At 52.6% G+C, this 22,826-nt stretch overlaps 1 protein-coding gene across 2 annotated transcripts in view; it reads left to right on the top strand.

Moving 5' to 3' along the window:
* Nucleotides 1–1,113: 1,113 nt before the first annotated feature.
* PSD2 (pleckstrin and Sec7 domain containing 2) overlaps nt 1,114–22,826 on the top strand; it is a 75,203-nt gene continuing 53,490 nt past the window's right edge. Inside the window, exon 1 of one of the 2 annotated variants that reach the window (XM_085590973.1) lies at nt 1,114–1,221. The gene's annotated coding sequence lies outside the window, so the exon portion shown is untranslated. Of the gene's footprint in view, nt 1,222–21,050; nt 21,353–22,826 lie in introns of those variants that run through there. The other variant, XM_021531867.4, reaches the window with a different exon arrangement.

Raw genomic sequence — 22,826 nt, 5'->3', positions numbered from 1 at the left:
GTGTTCCTGCACTGTTCCTGCTCCACTCTAGTCCCGCTCCTATAGTGTTCCTGCACCGCTGCAGCCCCGCTCCAGCACCGCTCCTGCACCACTCCTGCACCACTCCTGCACCACTCCACTCCTGCACCACTCCTGCTCTGCTCCAGCCCCGCTCCAGCACTGCTTCAGCAGCACTCCAGCCCCGCTCCAGCACCATTCCTGCACCACTCCTATAGGGTTCCCGCACCACTCCAGCACCGCTCCTATAGCGATCCCGCACCGCTCCTATAGAGTTCCTGCACCGCTCTAGCCCCGCTCCATCACCGTTCCAGCTCCATTCCCGCCCCGCTCCAGCCCCATTCCCGCCCCGCTCCATCACCGTTCCTGCCCCGCTCCAGCCTCGCTCCATCACCGCTCCAGCAGCGTTCCCACACTGTTCCAGCCCCGTTCCCGCCCCGCTCCAGCCCTGCTCCATCACCGTTCCAACCCCGCTCCATCACCATTCCCGCCCCGTTCCCGCCCCGCTCCAGCCCCGTTCCAGCCCCTTTCCCGCCCCGCTCCAGCCCCATTCCCGCCCCGCTCCATCACCGCTCCTGCCCCGCTCCAGCCCCGTTCCAGCCCCTTTCCCGCCCCGCTCCAGCCCCGTTCCCGCCCCGCTCCAGCCCCGCTCCAGCCCCGTTCCAGCCCCTTTCCCGCCCCGCTCCAGCCCCGTTCCCGCCCCGCTCCAGCCCCGGAGGCGCCGCGGGCCCGGGGAGCGCCCCCGCCGTGCGCGGCCCGGCCGCCAGGGGGCAGCAGGGGCCCGGCCGCGCCCTCTGGCGCCGCCCCGCGGGCACGGCGGGCGCTGCAGGCGGCGGGCGCCGCTCCCGGAGCCGATCCCGGAGCCGATCCCGGAGCCGATCCCGAGCCACTCCCAGCCGCTCCCGGAGCCGATCCCGGAGCCGATCCCGAGCTGATCCCGGAGCCGATCCCGAGCTGATCCCGGAGCCGATCCCGAGCCGCTCCCAGCTGCTCCCGGAGCCGATCCCGGAGCCGATCCCGAGCCGCTCCCAGCTGCTCCCGGAGCCGATCCCGGAGCCGATCCCGAGCATCTCCTGAGCCGCCCCCAGCCGATCCCGAGCCGCTCCCGAGCCGCTCCCAGCCGCTCCCGGAGCCTCTCCCCGAGGCGCTCCCGAGCCGATCCCGGAGCCGCTCCATGGCCGCGCCCCGCGCCCGCCCCGGGCGGCCACGCCGAGGAGCCCCGGGGTGAGTGAATGAGCCTCTCCTCCCTCCGAGCAGCATCCCGGCCTCGGGGCAGCCGCGGGGTCGGTGGGCGGTTCAGCTCCCGGCTTCCGTGTCGGGGGGATGGATGGATGGATGGAGGTGCTGCCGGGGTTACGGCACACCGGTGCCGGAGAGATGGGGGAGATACCCGGGCTGTGCTGTCCCTCATGCCGGAGGGATGGGGATGCCCCTGGGGTTGTGCTATTCCCCGTGCTGGAGGGACTGCGGTGCCTCCAAGCCGGGTTATCCTCATGCAGGGGCATAGAGGTGCCCCCGGAATTGTGTTATCCCTCCTGCTGGAGGGATGGGGGTGTCCCCGGGCTGTGTTATTCCCGTTCTGGAGGGATGGGGGTGTCCCCGGGCTGTGTTATCCCTCGTTCTGGAGGGATGGGGGTGTCCCCCGGCTGTGTTATCCCTCGTTCTGGAGGGATGGGGGTGTCCCCGAGCTGTGTTATCCCTGTGTTGGAGAGATGGCGGTGTCCCCGGGCTGTGTTATTCCCGTTCTGGAGGGATGGGGGTGTCCCCGGGCTGTGTTATCCCCGTGCCAGAGAGAAGAGGGTGCCACTTGGGCTGTGTTATCCTTATGCCGTGTACCAAAGGGAAGGAAGTGCCCCCGGAGCTGTGTTACCCCCGTGCAGGAGGGATGGGGGTGCTCCTGCATCCCAAGTCTTCCCTGCAAAGCCAGGAGGAAAGTGTTGCCCGGGGATTCATCCCTGGATTGACATTTTTAGTGCAAGTCACTGGCAAAGTGTATTTCTCTCTGACAAAGTAGAAATGTAAATGGAAGTTTTCAGTTGATGTGAACTACATTAGTTCCAGTTAGCCATAAAAATTAAATTAAAAAAGGAAAGGAAGTGGTGAGTTTTTAGAGTACCCCGTGTACGTGTGTTACCCCGGGCAGGAGGGATGGGGATGCTCCTGGGGCTGTGTTACCCCCATGAAGGAGGGATGGGGATGCTCCTGGGGCTGTGTTACCCCGGGCAGGAGGGATGGGGATGCTCCTGGGGCTGTGTTACCCCGGGCAGGAGGGATGGGGATGCTCCTGGGGCTGTGTTACCCCAGGCAGGAGGGATGGGGATGCTCCTGGGGCTGTGTTACCCCGGGCAGGAGGGATGGGGATGCTCCTGGGGCTGTGTTACCCCGGGCAGGAGGGATGGGGGTGCTCCTGGGGCTGTGTTACCCCGGGCAGGAGGGATGGGGATGCTCCTGGGGCTGTGTTACCCCGGGCAGGAGGGATGGGGATGCTCCTGGGGCTGTGTTACCCCGGGCAGGAGGGATGGGGATGCTCCTGGGGCTGTGTTACCCCGGGCAGGAGGGATGGGGGTGCTCCTGGGGCTGTGTTACCCCAGGCAGGAGGGATGGGGGTGCTCCTGGGGCTGTGTTACCCCGGGCAGGAGGGATGGGGGTGCTCCTGGGGCCGTGCCATCCCCTGGGTCAGCAGCAGGGTGCAGGACAGGCTGCTCAAGGCGCTGCATGCCCCCCTCTCTGCAAGCCCAGAGCGACCACCTGTGGGAACATGTCATGGGGTGACCTTGTGATGCTGGTATCCACAGTCGTGTGTTCTGTTTATGTCTGATATCATGTTCTGTGCTTTCAGAACTGACTCTGAAAGTGAAGGTTTGTTTTGCCTTGTTATCAGCCAGTTTTGGTGCTGGGGAGTGCTTTGTTTGTTAAATAAACAGGTTCTTTTCCACTTCTCTCAGACAAAATTTTTCACAAACCAGCTGGGTGGGGAGGGGCCATGGGGCTTTGTTTTCTGGGGTTCCTTCCAGAGGTTTTTTCGAAAAATTTGCCCTAAACTAGGGCAGAACACCATCCTCTTACAAGTGGTGCTGGGAGAAGTGACAGAGCTGAGCTGGAAGGCGGCTGTTCCTCCCTCAGAGCTCCCAGGATGGAGTCTGCGGGATTAAGTTTGTGCTCAAGTGGTCTCATGTTATCTCAAAGCTGCAATTCTTCTCAGGCTGTTCAGGGAAGGACTTGGTGCAGGGGTTTTGGAGGATTTGAGGCCTGACAGAGAGTTTGCTGCAAGGGTTTTTCTGAGCTCAGGTTCCTGGCCAGCTGCTGCCTTGTGCAGTGTCTCCAGCTTTCTCCCGTGTGAGGGAGCAGGCTCAGCTGGGTGTCACAAGCACCCTTTTGAGCAGGGGGTGTAAGACACGAGCCAGAGGAGCAGCATCCCTGGCGTGCCCATTCCTTTGCTCAGATATGTGTTTGCTGCAGCTCCCTGCTGCAGAGGCAAGGCTGAGAAGCAAAACCAGAAAGTTGTGATGGGGACAAGCCCATTGAAGCTCATCCTGGTCTGAGGGACAGCAATTGCCCTGGGAAGGTGTCAGGCCTTTCTAGGCAGTAAATGAGCAGTGTCCTGGCAGGTTTGCAGGTGTGGGATGCTGTGTCTGTGGGATGGGAAGCTCTGGCTGTGAGGAGCAGCCCTGTAGTGCTGTGAGGTATCCTCAGCCTCAAGTCCCCTGGCAGTCCCTGTGGGTGGTTTTGATCAGAATGGAGCTCATCTGCTGCCACCTTTGCAGATAAACCTTGGGGGAGATAGAGGGCAGGCTGTGAATTAGAATGTTTGACAAATGAGGTTGCTTTTCTGAAATGTCTTTTTTAACTGAAGAAAAATGTTGGTCACATCAGAATTAGGTTCTTCTCTGTGGGTTTGAGGTGATTCCTCAGTCAAAATGCCTTTGCATGGGATGAAAACCAATCTGAGTTAAAAAAGACAATCTGAGTTAAAAAAATCATTGTCCCACAGTGAGCACGTTTGGTTCTTTCTTCCTGGCAGCAGCTGGCAGCAGTGTGGCAGGAACATGGTTGCTGGATTAAGTGTGAGGGAGGTGGTGGTGGTCCTGGGCTGCTTCCTGGGCTGGCTGAGGTGCTGAGTGGCTGTGAACAGCCAGGCTGTGCCCCTGCAGAGAGCTCAGAGCCAGCTGTGCCTGCACCCTGCTGCTGAAAAAATGAATTTCACTGCTGGGAGCCCAAAGGCATCATCACATCCCAATCCCTGACCCCACCAAGGGGACCCAGGCAGCCCTGGGCTGGAGGTTGTGGTCTCTGCTGTGTTTGTTCCTGTGTTTTCTGTCACCCCTGGCCTTCATCCAGCACCAGCACTCCCTATCCCACACTGCTCTCCCTGGGGAAGGACCATTGTTGGAACTCAAAATGTCCCTCAGACATTTCTGGAGGTTCCAGGCCCTAGTCAGAAGCATTTGAGACCCTGGCAGGCAGCTGGAAACAGCTGTGATTTTGGGTTTGAACCATGGAATGATTTACCAACCTTGCAGGAAGAACAAGAAGTCACAAAAGTTTAGATATTAGAATAGAAGTAGTCACAAAGTAAAGGGAAGAATTTTTGAGTGCTGTACAGGGGAGTTTTGGTTTTGTACATGGGGGTCAGAGGTTTTAAGATGGAGGGATTTGGGCCTGCCCTGTCCTCCCTCTTTCTTCTTCCTTACCTCCATGTTCTTGGTGATGTTGGCACTCACAGATTGGTTTAGAGTAGAAAAGCACCATTTAATATAGGTAATAGGCATTGGGGAAAACTGTAACCATGTAACACGTAATGTACCATATAAAAGATAGAAAAGCACCATTTAATATAGGTAATAGGCATTGGGGAAAACTGTAACCATGTAACACGTAATGTACCATATAAAAGATAGAAAAGCACCATTTAATATAGGTAATAGGCATTGGGGAAAAACTGTAAACATGTCACATGTAATGTACCATATAAAAGACAGCAGCAGCCCTGGGCAGGGAGAGAAGAAGCAGTCGGGTCAGAGAGGATGTCAGGGGGTGTGTGTGCCTCTGCCTGAGCTGTGAGCAAACCACAGCAGCCCAAGGAGAAAATCTTTTAGATAATTTGCAATAAACTGCCTTGAGACCGAACAACAGAGGCTGCTGAGTTTTCTTTGGAAGCACGGGTTGGAGGAGAGACTTTTCACCACACAGAGCCCCTGAACCAGGCCGGGTTCTGGCAGACATCTGCCCCAGCACAGGGCAAGGCAGAGCATCCTCCTGCTTCTCTGCTGCCTGAACCAGCTCTGCCTGACCCCTCCTTCTACCCCAAAGCCTTTTCTTCTCTGAAAGCCACTGGACCAGCCCTAGCAAAGACTAGAGGAACCTTTCTTCACCTCTCAGCTCTGTTCCAGGCTGGTGTGCAGACCCCCCAGCTTAGAGTGAGGGGTTGAGCTCCTCAACTGCCTGCAGGGCAAGCAAAAAGTCATTGTGACAGATTAAGGGGATCTGACATGGGGATACTGGCAAAATGATCTCTCTGATTTTCTCAGGGTGGGCTCAGCCATCAGATTAGTCCAGAAACACTCACCTCAACTGAGGGGAATGCTGTGGGTCACTCCTCACCTCAAGGCTGCCTCCTACTGCTTTTGGCAAGTCTGAGTTTACCACACCTGGCAGGGAGACCTTCCTCTGGAGGGGAGAGGTTTGAAGCTTTCTGGAAAGGGACCTGGATGGTTTCCTACTGCCTCCTTTGAGAGCAGGAAAAAGGAGCAGGGCTTTGAATGGTGTCCTGAGACCTGATGCTCTGAGTTTCCGTTCCAGCACAGGGTCCTAAGCCAAGAAAACTGCCTGTCCTGCCAAGGCTGGGTAGGAAACTGGCCCAGGAGCAGCAGTGTGGTGTTAACTCCTCTCTTCAAGGAGCACTGAGGCTCCTTTGATGAGCTCACTATCTGCAGTGCTCACTTTCTTCTTTCCTTCCAAAACACCCATCCTGCCTGGCCTAGCTGCAGCCTGATGCTTTGGAGCTTGTGAAGATGCTCATACAAGCTCAGTGATGAACCTGAATCACTTCTTAACCATGGCCTTTGTGAACTGTGCTCTGCTAGGGAGCCCTCAGCCTGCCTGGGGGAAGGGGCTGGGGGCCAGGGAGTCCAGCAGAGGTGGGTGGGCTGGAACCAGGGGAGGGATGGCCTTGGAGCAGGGAGCATTGGACATGGTTTAGCAGGTCAGTGGTCTGGCACATGGGGAATCTCCTTCTGGTTTGTATTTTTTTGGTGATAATTTCTTTCAAAACCCCCTGTTTAGCAAATCGGGTAGAAGGGATCAGCTGCTGGTTTGGGCACACATCCCACAGGCTCCTGGGGCTGGGATACTGCTCTGGGTAGGACAGGCAGACTGATTGGCAGCAGCAAGCCTAGAAGTCATCTCAGAGACACTGAGAGCTGCTCTGCTTTGGCTGGGGACTGCACATCCCAGCTGTTTGCCTGGGCACACCACACATCTGCCCTGGGCTGTCTCCATCAGGAGATGAGTGCGTGGCCAAGCTGCCTGCTCTGCATTTGCTCCTCCTGCTGCAGTGACCAGATGTCCTACTCTTCAGTGATGCTGTCCTACTTTCAAATAGGTTATTCTATTTTTGCCTGGCCCTGTCCTTTTTGTGACTTTGCCTTCCTGCGTGTCCCGTGCACGGCTTTCCCCTGGCAGAGGCAGAAGTTGTGCAGGCTGTGGTCCCAAGCAGCACAAGCCATTTCTCTTTGCTGTGGCTCCTTGCAAGGCCCCCAGCCTTGCACCCAGGGCTGAGCTCAGGCAGCCAGCCTCCTTGAAGTCATCAGATGCTGAAGGTGCTCAGGGGGAAGGGTCTGAGTGCCTGGAAGTCATGGGAAGGTGTTTGTTCTTGTTTGTACCTCTTATCTTCAAGCACTCCCAGGATCTGGAATGGAGGTTTGGGCAGAGAAGGAAAGGACTGTGCTCATTCTCAGGTTGAGTGAGCTGGGAAATGGGAGTGGAGCCTTGTCCTGTAACTGCAAACAGGCAGGTGTAACTCTGGGTACTGCCAGCTCACAAGCCTTTCTTGGAAAGCACCTTGGGCTGCCAGTCCCTGCTAGCCCTGATCTCTGACTCTTCCCAACCTCTTCTTCACTCACCCTTTGACTTCAGTTTGAAAACTGCAGCTTCTTGCTCAAGCCAGCCATGACAGGCTGAGGTCAGTGTGTGGAGGCCTCTCAGCTAGCCCAGGTGGGCTCCAGGTGTCCTGCCATGGCTGGAGGCCATGGAAAAGGGCAGAGGAGCTGCAGTGCCCTGTTGGACAGGCTGAGATGTAGCAGGGCCAGGAGGGAGCACGCAGGCTGGAAGCTGAAGGCTGATGAGCTTTGGACCAGTGCTGCAGTTTATTTATGGCCTGCTTAGCAATCTCAGGCAGGCAGTGTGAGTTAAGGCATCTCCTGTCCTGGATTGACAGTACAGATCCAATTAGCCATGAAAGCCTCTAATTATTTGTCCTGAATTGCTCCGGTGGTAACCAAGGCTCTGCTATCTCCTCCTTTTGTCTGTGTCCCAGCTGGAAATGCCCCAGTGTCCCTGCATCTAGAGCAGCAAGTGTGATGTGCAAGCAGAGTCAGCACAATCTAATCAAGGGAGACAGGCCCTGTGAGTTAATGAGGGGCTGGACCCGCTTGGTTTGCTTTGGAGAGTTCTCTGAGCCCCTCTGGAGAGACAAAGGTTGCTGTGGCAGAGATAAGGCTCAAGGATGAGCTGTGTGAGGCAGGGGCTGCAGCCACAGGGAGGGAAGGGCTGGTGGCAGACAGGGCTTGACAGCAGAGTCCCTGTGTCTCACAGGAGAGAAACACCTCCTGTATGAGGAAAGGCTGAGAGAAGTGGGGTTGTTCTGCCTGGGAAAGGGAAGGCTCCAGAGTTACCTTGTTGTGGCCTTTCAGTACCTGCAGTGCTCCAAGAGAGCTGGGGAGGGACTTTGAGCAAGGGCCTGGAGTGACAGGACAAGGGGGAATGGCTTCAAACTGACAGAGTAGGCTTAAATTAGATATTAGGAAGAAATTCTTCCCTGTGAGGGCACTGAGGCCTTGGCAAGGGTTGCCCAGAGCTGTCTGGCCCATCCCTGGAAGTGTCTCAGACCAGGTTGGATGGGGCTTGGAGCAACCTGGGGTAGTTGAAAGTGTCCCTGCCCATGGCACGGGCTGAAAGAAGATGGCCTTTAAGGTCCCTCCAACCCAAACCCTTCTGTGATTCCTCGATTCTGGTTCTGCAGCTTGGCCAGCCGAGGTTGGCAGCTGGAAGCAGGGGCTGCAGGGAGCACGGGCACGAGGTGGGGTTACCCAGGCAAGGCCCGAGGACTTCTCTTTTCCAGACACTGGGGCTAAGTTACAGCTGTGCATTCTCAGCTGCAACACTATTTTAAGGGGAACAAAGCTTTTCAGGCCACTTATTGCATCCTTCTGCTTCTTCTGGGTTCTTGTGCAGAAGAGGGGCCTTGGCTGTCTGCGAGAGAAAATGTGTCATGAACGTTCTTAGTAACCTTAACTCTGACCAGACATGACAGCAAATAGCTCTCAGACGAGACAGGACAGCCAGCCTTGGCTTGAAAGCAACATTCTGCACAAATAATATTCAGGTCCTGTATGAGGGGCCAGCTGAGCACTTCCACGATTGTTTCCAGGTCACAGGGTCCCCCAAAAATGGGTTTTACATCATTGTCTTGAGATGCTGCCTGAAGGCAAGCCATGGCTTTGCTCACCAAGTGCACATTTTCTCCGTGTGTGGATGGATGAGCAGCAGAGCTGCTGGCAATGTGGCTCTGCCCCTGTGCAGAGAGGAGGGGAGCAGCAGCAAGGATCCCACCTGGGGGAAGCTGGGAGCTGTTCCCAGCTTGTTTTGGTGCAAAACAGGCTGCTGAGCATCAAATGTGTCTCTCTGACCTCCCTCCAAGGGACCTTCAGACAGGACCCATCCCTACCAGGGCCATGCTGGCCCTGGAGGCAGCTGGCAGATCCTTCAAGCCTCTTGGTGTCCTTCCCATGCAGTCCAGAGCCTGCCAGGCTCAAGCCACAGAGTTTCCTCCATACAAATGGGGACAAGGGGGGCGGGCTGTGAACGTACAAAAACTTTTTCTTTCCTGCCCACTTGGAAAGGAGAGCTATGGAATTTTAAGCAGCAAAGACAAAACTCTGCTGAAGAGGCCTCTTCTGTGCTTGCCTGTTGAAATCTCTGATCACAGTGGAGAGGGGGTCCAGGGACATGCCAGGCTTGCCCTTATTAATGGCTCTGTTGTTGTCTGCTCCTGTTTGTTGGTCTTTGCTCTGGGAGACGGTTTGCCAGAGCAGCAACTATTTTCCTTGGAGCAGCTTCCCCAGGAGTTGTCCCCGTGGTGGGGGCTGTCCCTCTGTGTGGCCAGTTCTCCATGCCAGTGCTCAGACCTGGCCCACAGGGCTGAGCCAGAGTGTTTTGGGAGTCTCTTTATGGCCACGAAACCTGAACTTGCAGGTGCAGCAGGGACAGGTGAGAGGAGACAGAGGATCTTTGTTCCAGCTGGCACTTTTCCCTTCTCAATTTTAGGAGTGTTCAGCCTCGCAGCTGAGGATTCCAAGTAGGGGCACCAACTTCTCCCACCTTGATCTCTGCTCTCTCCAACAGCACCAGTTTGGCTGGGCTGGGGACACAGTGACAGCCTGGCTGGGGCTTTTCATGCATCACTTCCACCATCCAGCAAAGCAGCTGTGCAGCATCTCTCCCCTGCACACCTCCTGTTTCCCACCCCGAGCTCACAGCATCAGGCCCTCTTACCTGTGGTTTTCTCCTTGAACCACTTAGTTTTAAAATAGAGCAATTATCTTCCTTCAGAAAGGAGCTTACCCACTGCAATCTAGGGCAGGCTGAGAGTGCAGCAGCCTGCCCAGCTCTCCCTGGGAGCACGGCTCTGTGCCCAGCATGGATGCTCCCAGGGCTGGAGCCCCTCTGCCCTGGAGCCAGGCTGGCAGAGCTGGGGGTGCTCCCCTGGAGAGGAGAAGCTCCAGGGAGAGCTCAGAGCCCTGCCAGGGCCTGAAGGGGCTCCAGGAGAGCTGGAGAGGGACTGGGGACAAGGATGGAGGGACAGGACACAGGCAATGGCTCCCACTGCAGGAGATCAGTGTTAGATGGGATATTGGGAAGAAATTCCTCCCTGGGAGGGTGGGCAGGCCCTGGCACAGGGTGCCCAGAGCAGCTGTGGCTGCCCCTGGATCCCTGGCAGTGTCCCAGGCCGGGTTGGATGGGGTTTGGAGTACCCTGGATAGTGGAAGGTGTCCCTGCCATGGCAGGGCTTGGACTGGCTGATCTTTTAGGTCCCTCCAACATAAACTCCTCTGTAATTCTGTGACTCCTGTCTGTCACTTAGGTTGAATCATTGGTTGGGGGTGTGAGGCATTACTGGGCTGAGCAGTTTGAGCCCTCGGTCCCAGTCTGTAACCATCATGTGCCAGAGGGATGCAGCCTTGGCTCTTGGGAGCAAGGCCAGGACATTCTGCCAGGGTTCTCAGCCCTCCCTCCGTGGCCAAGGCCTGAGGGATCTCTGGATGGGGAAATCTGTTCCTGAGTCTGTGTGATACGAAAACACAAACTTTCAGACTTTTACCTACACATCTATCAACAAGTGTCAGATCTGCAGGGGGCTGGCAGGAACTTTCAGAGGTGGCTTAGTCCATGTTCATGCCTGAAAATGGAATAATTTCTTTTGTAGACCACTGCCAGCAGAGGTTTCTCCAACCTGCTCCTAAAATGCCTGCCCGTGACCCCTGTCTGTTTGACAGGATGGAGTATTGGCTGTGATTCAGAGTATGTAATTGTTTCTGGGTTTAAATGCCCAAAAGAATGAGGGAAGCTTTGCAGAAACTTGTTGTGGTGAAGGGTTCAGTGATGGAGCAGATTCTGCCAGGCTTAGCTGCCATGCACTCCGTGGTAGAAGGGAGTGCACCTCACCTGTGTAGATCACCTCATCTCCTCTGTCTCGGGATCCCTCTGCTGTCTCACAAGTCTACACCCAGCTGTTGTTTAATTAAAAAATAAGCAGACAGGTATTCACCGGGAAAAATAAGCTGTTTTGTTCTTTATGTGTCCTTGATGCTCTCCTGGCATCTTATCTGGGGACAACAGCTCTAAGTCTTGAATTTGCATTTATTTTTATCGTGCCAAGGCAACTGTTTTAATAGAGAACAAACCCATGGGGCAGTGAATGTGCCATGCCACGCAGACTGGCTGTGGTGTCAGAGGGGAATGGTGCCTTGTCTCCCCTTTGCCCTGCCCCACGGGCTGTGAGGCTCAGGGGAGGTGGCTGCAGCTCATGTTCACTTTCATGTCGTGGGTGACTGCTGAGGGCATTTGGCTCCTTCAGCCCGGAGCAGCAGAGGCTGAGGGGAGACCTCAAGGCAGCCCAGAGTTTCCTGGTGAGGGGAAGCAGAGGGGCATCACCAAGGACAGAACCCACGGGAATGGCTGGAGCTGCATGGGGAGGGTCAGGTTGGGTGTCAGGGAAAGGTTCTTCCCCCAGAGGAGATTGGGCACTGCCCAGGCTCCTCAGGGAATGGTCCCAGCCCCAGGGCTGCCAGAGCTCCAGGAGTGTTTGGACAAAGCTCCCAGGCACAGGGTGGGGTTGTTGGGGTGTCTGTGCAGGGCCAGGAGCTGGGCTGGGTGATCCTTGTGGGTGACTTCCAAGGCAGCATATTCTGTGATCCCATGGCACAGCTTTGTGTGGCTGTGCTAGGCCAGCCTCAGCACCAGACATGGGCCATGCTGTGCTGGGAGATGTGGTCAGGAGGGTCAGGAGAAGCAGAGAAAACCTGTGTGGGGCACCCAAGGTCGCGTGGAAAGGCAACATGAGCTACTGATGATTTCCATGCAGTAGAGGACAGCCAGCTGACCAGAAGCTAAAGGGTGGGAGTAAACCCTTTGTAGCAGAGGGTGTTTGTCCATGGACACAAAGCACATGACTTGTCCTTTGGCTGGTTTTGTGTCCTTTCAGTGAAGCTGGAGCTACCACTCGCACCCTAAAAGCTGGGGACCTACAGATGTGAGCTCTCAGTACATTTGCCAGGGTTTGGCAATCCCAGAGATACCCAAGAGGGGAGCAGACTGGAGCTGTCTCCATATTCCCTGAGTCAGGAGAGCTTCTCCATCTGGTGGCTTTAGGTGAGACAAAGCAAAAGAAAGTTAAAAGGCTGCTTTTCAAATGTTGGAGGAGTTGAATCTCCTCAGTTAAGGCACTGTAAAACACTGTGATTATCTAGCTCACCCTAAGTGCTTGTCAGGAGCTCTTCTGAGTGGGGACCTGAGGCTGCTGGGTGCATGAAGCCCAAGCTGCCATGGACACCCTCTTAGTGGATCAGCTGGGGCAGAGTTTAGAGATAGTCCAGCTGAAGAAAGGTTTTCTCCAGGGACAGACAATCCAGGACAGGACTTGTTTCCTTTGAACTTTTCCCACAGGAGTGCCAAGCTTTTACCCCAGAGCACAGATCCCCCAGACCCTCAGCTTTGTACCCTGAATGACTCCATCCCTCCAGAGCAAATGCAGTGCAGCAGATCCAGCCACGGCTGTGCTAATGCCTGGAGGCACATCAGTGTCACTTTTCCTTGGCTTCTCCCACCTACAGCGCCTCTGACCAGGGCAGTGCTCATGGCTTGAGCTCCAACTGCACTCCTGTAACAACACTGAGCACTTTTCATGCTGGAAACTGGGATTTGCAGAGATGAAGTGAGTTGATGAAGGAAGTCAGAGCTGTGGGGAGGGAGAGAAAAAGAACCTAGGAAAGCTGTTAATCTGCCATTTTAATTTGCTGCATTGTACCCTGAGAACTTCATCGTCGCTGAGCTACCACCCAGGTGCTTATCCAATGGGAGCTGCTGGAGATTTGCAAGTAGAAGAGCTTTAAACAAGAGACAACATGGATTAAGCCCGACACCCCATCAGATTCTCCTTCTCTGGGTCCCTGATCTTCCAAGAGGCACCTTTCTCACTTTGCATATAATGTGAATTATTGTATAAATATTTAGTCATTCTGTTGGGAACATTAATTATAGATGGAGACACAGCTTTTGAAATCTGCCTGTAGGTCTGGGCACCCAATTTCCATTAATTTTAATGAGAACCAGACATCCAAATCCCATTCGGTGGCTTTGAGCATCTCAGGCAGGAAGCTGCATGTGACACCCCCCGCCTCCATTCTCCCCTCTCTGCAACATAAGAGTGAGATTTGCAAATATCTTACAAATCCTGCAGATGCCTGAGCTGCCCTTGTGCCAAGCCATTGTTGTCTGCTGAGGACGGTTGGCTAGTAGCTTCAGAAGTATTTCTAATAAGTTCATTTAATCCATCCTGTTAGTTCTTTTCCTTTGCACCCCCCTCAGCACTTTGAAACAGCGATGCCTGAATGAGCCCCCAGCCTGCCTGGTTTTTTTGACAGAGAAGCTTTGATGCTTGCAAATGACAGCTGTGCAGGGCAGGTCTGAAATGAATGATTGAATTATCTGACTGATTAAAAATGTGCTGTGGCTTGGAAGATCTGACAGCAAGTGTTCACTTAGGCAGCTCACATGAAAGAGAGCACACGTGCACGTAGATTGTGTGTTTGTGTGTGCATTGGGAAAAACAGTCAGTGAGATGGGACAGACACACTGAGCAGCAGCTTCTTAAGCTCAGCATCCTTTCCAAAGCTCCAAATCTGCTGTGAGATGCTCAGCAAAGCTAAAACTCAGCGTGGTTGTGGAGATAATGATTATTTAGACAGACGTCAGCAGTGGTTTAGGAAATGGAAATTGAGCTAAAAAGTAGTGCAGGCTGGGGAAGTGCTTAACTGCATCTCAGTCCCTCCCGGCCTGTGGCTGAGGAGGGATAAACTCTGGGAACAGGGCTCCATCCTCGGTGCTGCAGACACGTGCCATGGTGAGGAGCAGCCCCAGGGGCACCAACTCCCTGGGAACCTATCCTGTGATCCAGAAGCTGGAAAAAAACTTGAGCCTTGGTGAGATTAGCTGTAAGTGTCTGGAAGGATGGAGAAAGCAAGCTTGGTTATGGCTGTGCCCTTGATGCCATCAGTGATGGCAACAGCAGATGTGCCCTTGCAGCTTTCCAGACCTACCCCAGCTTCCTTCCCAGTCCCCATGTAGTAAACTCTCCCTTGGTGGTGCCTCAGAGAAATTCAGCTCAGCTAGAACAGAAGAAAAATATCTGGAAGTGAAATGAATGAAAAAAAAATGAACAAGTGTTTTTTTGCTAATGAAATATATTTTGTTGGCTCAACAAGTTCACAGGTTCCTGCTGGAGTTCCATACAGGGGAAAAAAGAAGTTGCAGTTGTAGTTCTTCATTGTGAATGGTCTTCTGATAGTTTGCTGAAATTGATTTTTTCCTAAATTGTCAAACTGTTTTTCATCTCCCTTCTTACAGAAGATCACTCTCTCGCCCTGACCCCCAGCTCAAAGGAGGTGAAACACTGGGCTATAACTAATTGCTTTATCTGAAATAGTTTTGGTTTTTTCCCTCAGCCCAGCCACTGAATAATTTGCTCTTTGCCCCTTCCAGTGCCATTAGTGCTGCTGGGTGTCTGTAACAGCTTCAGTCTCGCCCTTGTGCTCCTGCCCCAGTTGCAGTGGTCATTTCCACAAGGCTAAATGCTGCAACAGTCCTGAGGGCACACAGCTAATGGCAGCTCACTGGCATCTGTGTCATCTCTCCATCAACATCCCAAAATGTCCCTCTTATTGAACCCCTTCTGGCAACTCAGGAACACACAGAGCAAAGAAGGTGCTGGGATTCTGCTTATGTAAAACCTCATCACTGCTAATTGTCCCCCTGATAATTGTGGGCCCCTGTGTTTCTGTCCCACATTTCTCCCAGCCAGGACCTGACTGCTAAGCTTAAGTAGAACATCAGATCATTTGAATTCCCTTTGCCATCATCTGCAAATGTCTATCAACTTTTTTTTTTATTTATTTTATAGACAATAGAGAAGTTATTGACACTCCATCCCTGGAAATGTTCAAAGCCAGGTTGGACAGGGCTCTGAGCAATCTGCTCTAGTGGAAAATGTCCCTGCCCATGGCAGGGATGGAACAAGAAAAGATTTAAGATCTCTACCAACCCAAACCATCCTATGTTTCTGTGAATATAATCAAAATCAGGTTTATAACTTCAAAAATCGTTTCAAAAACTTCCCCCTTTCCCTATCCCAAGCCTTTCAAAAACCAGAGCCTCTAGGTGACTCAGACAGACAATGAGCCTTAAAGGTGAGGGTAGATGGGCCAGCACCTCCAGTCAGTCAGTGCTCCCCAGTGCCTTGGCCTGAGTTTTCTGCTGCCCTTGGTCACTGTACCTAATCCCACAGGCTGAGCAGTCCTTGGCCTGCAAGATCCAGGGCCTCTCTTCACACAGCTGAAGCATCCTCACTTCCTCTGTCTCAAGTAACAGCAAATTTTCCTTCCTTTGCTCTCTGCCCCTTCACATCAATGCTCCAGAACCTGCTCACAGGCAGCAATTAGTTCTCACACCCTTTAACACGCCTCTCAGCTCTCTTGGAAATGCTCCAGGGGCTGGAAGGCCACAGTGAGGTCACCCCAAAACCTCCTCTTCTCCAGGCTGAGCAAACCCAACCCTCTCAGCCTTTCCTCATAGCGGAGCTGCTCCATCCTTTTGATCAGCTTGGTGCCTTCTCTGGACTTGCTCCAACAGCTCCACATCCTTGCTGTACTGGAGGAAGAACACATCCCAGTGTTCCACCAAGGGCTGCTCTTCACTCAGGCTGGGGCAGATCAGCCCCGGTGCAGATGATCCCTGCAGACAGCCAGATCCAACCAGGGGCATGGGCAAATAGCTTCCCTGAACAGCTTCCTAACAAAGTGAAGGAAAATCCATGTTCCCAGAACAGCTTTCCAGCCTCAGGGATAGATGCTGAAGGACTCGTGCCGCTGCCAATGCGCAGCCCCACAGTTTCTAAAAATGACAGATGATAATTTTCTGTTACTGAAAGTATTGCAGTGAATTTGGTGTGATTCTGGATCAGGCCTCAGTTGGACAGATAAAGGTGAATTGATTACTGAACTCAGAATTAATGGTTGCTTAAATGCCCTAATTGCATTTGTTTTGAACAGAATGTGATCCTAAATTGATAGTATGTATGCAAGGCACTTGAAAGTGGTCAATTTTCCTAAGCTGGGAACAATTGCAATCAAGAAATGACTGGAGGAAAAAATGAGAAAAAATAATGGGTACTCTAAATGAGGGTTGTTTAAGAAAACTTTGATAGATGCTGTCTCCTCCACAGCATGCACACAGTTCTGCAGCCATTGAAGATATTCTTAGCTAAGAATCTATCATTGTTAAGGAAGAGAAAGTCAGAAATAATAGCAGTAATAAAAACACAAACAGGAAAAGAAAGGATTTGGTAACAAAAGCAATGAATTAACTGTTACATAATGCAGAGACCTAGAAGGCTAATCTGGAAGAGCAGTCAATGAAAATTATGTTTGGTGGCATTAAGGACTATTAGGGAGTGTACATGTGTGTGTGTTTATATGCATGTATGTCAGAAAGAAAATAAATGCTGCATGGTTTTAGATGAAGCTGGCAAAGACTCTGCTCTGATACTGAAAAAAATAAAAAAAGGTGTCCAGTCAAAGAGAAAAGCAGCCTGATGGGTCCCTGTCCTGCTGAGGGGATGGAAAGATGCTTGCTCCATCAGTAACCAGGCAGCACATTAAATGACAAGTGGTAAACTGAAATGTTTGTACATGTCTAGGAATAGAAAAACTACCTTGAATGGTTTCATGTATGGCAGTACCTGGGTGTTGGGGAAGGGTGTGCCCAGAGAAGCTGTGGCTGCCCCATCCCTGGAAGTGCCCAAGGCCAGGTTGGACACTCGGAGCAGCCTGGGCTACTGGAAGCTGTCCCATGGCAGGGAGTGGAACTGGATGGGCTTTAAGGTCCTTCCCAACCCAGTCCATCTATGATTCTATGAAGTTAGGCCAACAAAATAGGATGGCATTTGTTTAGGTGAGATGAGGGATGGCAGAGAGGGGGAGACTCCTAACACTGGGGTATAATAAAAGACGGAAGAGATGCTGCAGACCCCTTGTAGTGAGAAGAACACCAGACTTCCTCTGGGACCTCCAAGGACCTGCTCACTCTCATCAGTTGCTGAGGATACAGTTTTCATACACTAAATGTTACTGAAATTAGGACAAGTCAGATGCTGTGAGTGGTCAGGTCTGCTTGGGGAGCTGATTTTGTGTCAGCAATGGGTTCTCAGGAAGACAAGTGCAAATTCATACACTCAGAAGCCCCTGTGGGCAGAGGAACGATGGTGTTTTGGAGGACAGTGACTCATTTGAAAGTTCCCATGAAGGAAGATGGAGAGTGAGCAGAGTGCTCATCCAGCACCATCAATCTTACCTTCTGCCAAAAGCTGAAATGCCAGGAATGATGACTGTCATATTCCAGGCTGGGATTTCCCAGGCAGAAGTGCCTACACTGGGCAGGGAATCAAAATCCTCCATGGCACATGGAGATTTCTTTAGTGTGGGCAAGAGTGGTGACTAATCCCTGCACAGGAGATGAGTGCACACTGTCCTTGGGACTTCCAGAGGGCTCTGGTGGCTGTGCTGGCCAGGCCAGCACTCAACTCTGACTCCTGGCCCAGCAGCCAGAACGTTATTGAGGAGCTCAGAGGATGAACTGTGGTGTAGAAAACCAGACCCCTGTGGAGCCCTAAACAAGTTTCACTTGAATGTATATCCAAGCTGGTCACAGCCTGGAGGGAAAGAAAAGCTCCCAGGGGAACATTCTTGAAGTCACTGGGATTTTCTGTGTAGGAAGAGCCAGTGGGGGCAGGGTGACCCCAGACACAGGATTGAGGTGCAGCTCCTGGGCTGGAGGTGCTCCACCTGTGAGTGAGTTTGCTGTTGGACAGTCTGTCTCAGGGTGAGGTGTTTGGTGCAGCTCTCTGCCTTCTGCCTACACCTGTGTCAGCCCAGCTGGATGCAGAAATTCCAGGTGTGGACCTTCTGGCCACACCTTACCTCCAAGGACAGACATCACCCAGGACAAAGAACTGATCTCAAGTGTAGGAGAAATGCAGACAAAGGCTCTCAAGGACTGGCCCTTATTCTTCAGAGGGGCTGTTATCCCCCTCCCCATCCCCCTGTCCACACCACCTGCACGAAGCAAGGCTCTCATACAGATTTCTCCTAATTATGGCCTCCAGCAAAGTGGCTTGTGCTGAAAATTAGTGAATCCCAGCTGGAAAATCCAAGGGATTTCCTGAGACAAACAGCTATGTGAGGACAGAGAAACAGGCTCATTCCTGGGTACAAAAGAACACCCGTAATAGTTTAATAATCAAAACTGAGAAGGTTTAACAGCACCCAGAAGTGTCCTTGTGTGCCACAGCAAGGACCAAGAGCAGGGCATGCCTGGAAAACTCTTTGTAATGGGGATTCAGCACTTCAGAAGCAAAGGCATTAAGCTGCAGTTAAGGCACTTTTTAAATGGTGAGGGAAGTCAATAAAGCCTGTGGGGCTGCAGGGTAGGTGGTCTTGTCTTCTCCACTCAAAGGGGGAGCAGAGTCTGTGGAGCTGCCAGCCTTGGAGCTCAGGTTTGGTGGATCCCATGGGCCTACAGGAGCATGAACCCTCTCAGGACCACACGCTGCTATCATTTATCCAGGTGTCCCCCTGTGCCCTCAGCCTAGCTGGAGCATTCCCATGGTCTGGATGTGTAGGCATGTTTACCTGTGGTGCCTGCAGTTCCCTGCTGCCTGGCAGGCTCACGGGGGGTGCTTTGGCTTGTTTGGGGGTTTGAGGGGTGGCCTCCCTGATGCTGGGGTGGAGGGAGGGTGTCCTTGTCTCAGGATGCTCCCTCTTCCTCAGAGAACTCATGTCACAGGTGGCAAAAAATCCAGACAGTTCAGCAGCACACACAGAATCGCTGTAGTTTAGGAGTTTTCTTAATTGGAAGAAAATATTATGACATATTGGAGGCACCTGACAGAGATGTAGCAGGAGAAATCTCTGTACCCTGTTGCTGTTGGGAATGCCCAATCAATGACAGGAACAGGCTCACCGCCCTGCCAGAGGGAGGAGAGGAGGTGTCTCCCTGAATCCAGCTGTTGATACGCTCATTCCAGCAGCAGAATGATTGATAACACAGTTATTTGGAACCCACTAGTGGATATATTCTTAGAAACTAGAACCTCGTTTTCTCATGCTGCAAAATGTCATTTCCTAGGACTGCCTGAGCAGAAATTGGATTTTGTTCCTTGCCTTCAGAACTGAACAGCACAACAGACTGATAAATATTGATTGTGCTTTTATATATATATATATATTTTTTTTTTTTTTTTTTTGCTAAAGCACCCTTACCTAATAATTGTTTGATTACAAATACATTAGAGATGATCAGAAAGAGCAGCAGGACAGACTTTTATGATGGTGTTAATCAAATCTCTTTGATGAAGGGAACCTGTGGGAGGTTAGAAGCCCCACACCTGGATTTGCCCAGCTTCTTGGCTGTGGCTACAAGGTCCATTTTTGTGTCTCTCCAGCACAGTAATCTTCACTCAGGCTTGCATTTGTTGGAAAAGTCCTGAGTATAGCTGCAGGGTGCTCATTACATGGTTCATTACCAATCCTCTCCCTGGCAAACAACCCTGTGTGCTGTGCTGGGGGTATCCCTGCTGGAAGGATCTCTGGCCGTGTTCTGCTGAGCTGCTCCAGGACATTATTTCACCTGATGGCTCTGCTGCAGTGTTGAGATGTATGGCTGTACGTTGTAATGGTATTTTTAATTTGGGATGTTGGGAATTTGTCTGCTCATTCAGAAATCTGTGTCCCCTGGAAGGAGTTTTCCAAGAGACAGGGGTCTAGGGAGAGGTTTTCTCCTTGGAATCAGGAAAGGGATCTGGGCAGACACCCAACCCTTCTTCCTCACCCAGAGCTTTGATGGGGCTTGGAGCACCCTGGTCTCGTGGAAGGTGGCCCTGCCCATGGCCTGGCCTGGAACAAGGTGGTTTCAGGTGCCTTCCAGCCCCTCTGTGATCCTGGACCCCACATCCCTGCGGGGCAGTCAGGGTGCAGATCCTGGTTCCTGTGTGCCACAGGACATGGGTGATGCCAGTAGAGTGTGTGCCAGCTCTGGGGGAAGGATCCTTGTAGCTGGCCACTGTCCCAGCTGGCCCAGCCTAAGGGACCACTGGCTTGTGTTCCAGCTGGGCAATGTGACCCAGAGAGCACCCAGCACCCCTCATCTGTGCACCCACAGAAACCCCCATTGTATTACAGCCAGCAAGAGGCCAAGGGACAGTGTTTGCCCTCAACACTGCTCTGTTAGTCTGGCAAAAGGGCCCTAAAGCAGGAAAAGCCTTGTGTCCCTGTGCCTCTCCACCCCACACTGCATCCCCAGCCCTCTTGGTGAGCCAGGTTCCTGGGTAAGCCCGTGGGCATGCAAGAGCTGTCAGGATGGAGATGTGTCAGTGGTGCTGAGCAGCACCAGGTCAGCCCACGGTGCTGGGGGAGGCTCTGGGGGCAGCTTGGCAGGCACAGGGACAGCATTGCTGCTGGAGTCTGGGATGGGATGGGATGGGATGGGATGGGATGGGATGGGATGGGATGGGATGGGATGGGATGGGATGGGATGGGGTGGGGTGGGATGGAGCTGCAGCAGGTGGGAGTGTCCAGAGGTACGGAGCAACCCAACCTGCAGTGCTGGGGTCTGCACCAAGGTGGGTCCTTGAGGCATTTCCAGTGCTGCACGTCTGTGTTTGGGAGCGTATCGGTTGTTAAAGATACCAAGAGCGTTTGGCAGGATTTCAACCCAAAACTTCAAGCCAGTGTCAATTCGCAGGGTGAGGATTTGCTGGCAGGAAGCAGAGCAATCCCTCAGCACCCTGCAGGTGCCCGTGGGGGGACAAGCCCCAGCTCTCCGGGGACATCCCTGGCAGCTCCTGCGCTGCCAGCGGAGCCTCCCAGCCAGCGGCGGTTCTGCTCCTGCCAGGGGCTCTGCCGGGGGCTTCGCCAGCCAGAGCTTTATTCCATCCTTTCCCTGGTCCATTCACCATGGCTCACGCCTCCTCCCCCTCTGCCCGTCCCTCCCACCCTGCCTGCTGGATCCCCAGCAGTCTCTCGACACCTTGGGGGAAGGCTGGGAGGTGTAACCATCGCCAGCGAGCGAGGGAGAGCAGGAGAGAAGGGAGAAGGAAGCCAATAACGGGGAGGTCTAGGAAGGTGGCGGAGGGGGAGGGACGGGGCCACTCCTCCATCGGTGGGACTGCAGATTATTTTGCATGGATTGTTGAAGAGAAAAGGGAGCTGCATTTGTGAAGGGACCAAAAAACAAACAGCTCGTTGCTCGGGTAAGTGCCAATGCGAGCTCCCGGGCTCTCATTGTCATGCTGTACATCGATCCCCCCCTCCTATTTTGCTTAGTTATACTGGGTTTGATTCTTATTAGGATTATTTGATGCATCAGCTGTATGCTTCAGAGGCTGGAGACTGACTGGTACGTGTGTGTGTGTGTGTGTGTGTGTGTGTGTGTGGGGGAAGATGCCCATTCTCTGGATATACACTGACACATTTTTCCAGCTCTCAGTGTGGTGTCTCATTCGCAGTGTTACCCCAAAGCGTGCCGTACACGCACACACAAATGGTTTTTGCTGCCCCTGCCTTTAAAATCCACTCACACACGCAATTATTGAAGCTGAAAATTAAAGGGGGGGGGGGGGTTTCTTAAATCACAGTCCTCAATAGTAGGGGGCTACTTCTCTTTATCCTGAGCCTGACACGTTCAGTATTATGTTTTATAGCAAAGCTACATTTAAAGATCAATTCGGCAGTGGTTATTGCATCCAAATTACATGGTTGTCATGGAGATGGTACAGAGAAGCTGAAGTGATATGACTGCATCTGGACTGGAGTGGGGCTTCGCTGCCGAGTGAGATCCTGCCTTGCCTCCCGTGTCTTTTTGTCTCTGCTGGGTTACAATTTCTTTTAATCTTGAATGAAGCGGTGCCGTATTAGAGGATTTAGAGGTCGAGCTGCTGGGAAGGGTGTGCGTTCCCCCCACTCAGCACTGGGTTATTACCATAATTGTTCTATTAACGTCTGCGTCTCCCTGAATTTCTTCCACAAGTCTGGGAAGGAGGAAGGCGTGAGAAGGACAGATAGTTTTCTGCACACAGCCAGGGCTGGGAGTACTTTCTGAAAGGATACCTGCCATGCCCACACCTCCCTGCTGGCTCCCACACCTTGGGGGACAAAAGGGAAAGGATGCTCTGGTTTTAGCCATGTTTATCTTCCATTTTGCTGCCTCAACTTTGAGGATTCAAGGAGCCAGTCACCTGCATGTCACTGTGTCAGGGGAATGGATTTTTTAATTATTATTTTTTATTATTATATTTGTTTGCTTTGCAACCGGTAATATGGATGTGTTGGCAGTTGGGAAAGAAAATCCATAATTTATGAGAATGAAATTTTCCTGCCTAAGGGTAGCTAGAATACAAAGAGTATATCTGTGGGAAGGGCATGTTGTATGTTACAGATGTGTATTTCTCTAGCACCTGAGAGTAAATCACACTATTGTGCTCGTCTTCATTATTTTGGGTGTTAGGCTGGCTTTAGTCAATATTTAATCTAAGCTCATTGTGTGTTCACACAATAAACATGCAATTTGGAGCCTAACTTTACATCTCTAAAATGCTTTGGGAATGCATGTGGCATTGTCTCCATAAATGCAATTTCACCCTTTTCTGTGAGACCAAGCCTATTGTGGGCATGTAAATATAGTAAAAGGCACTGGTGGAAGCAAGCCCATCAGAATGGCAGTGTTTC

Source organism: Lonchura striata, chromosome 13 (assembly GCF_050655825.1).
Source record: "Lonchura striata isolate lonStrDom1 chromosome 13, ASM5065582v1, whole genome shotgun sequence".
Classification (NCBI taxonomy): domain Eukaryota; kingdom Metazoa; phylum Chordata; class Aves; order Passeriformes; family Estrildidae; genus Lonchura; species Lonchura striata.
The sequence above is the reverse complement of the archived record's forward strand: the minus strand, read 5'-3'. Positions and strand labels throughout refer to the sequence as shown.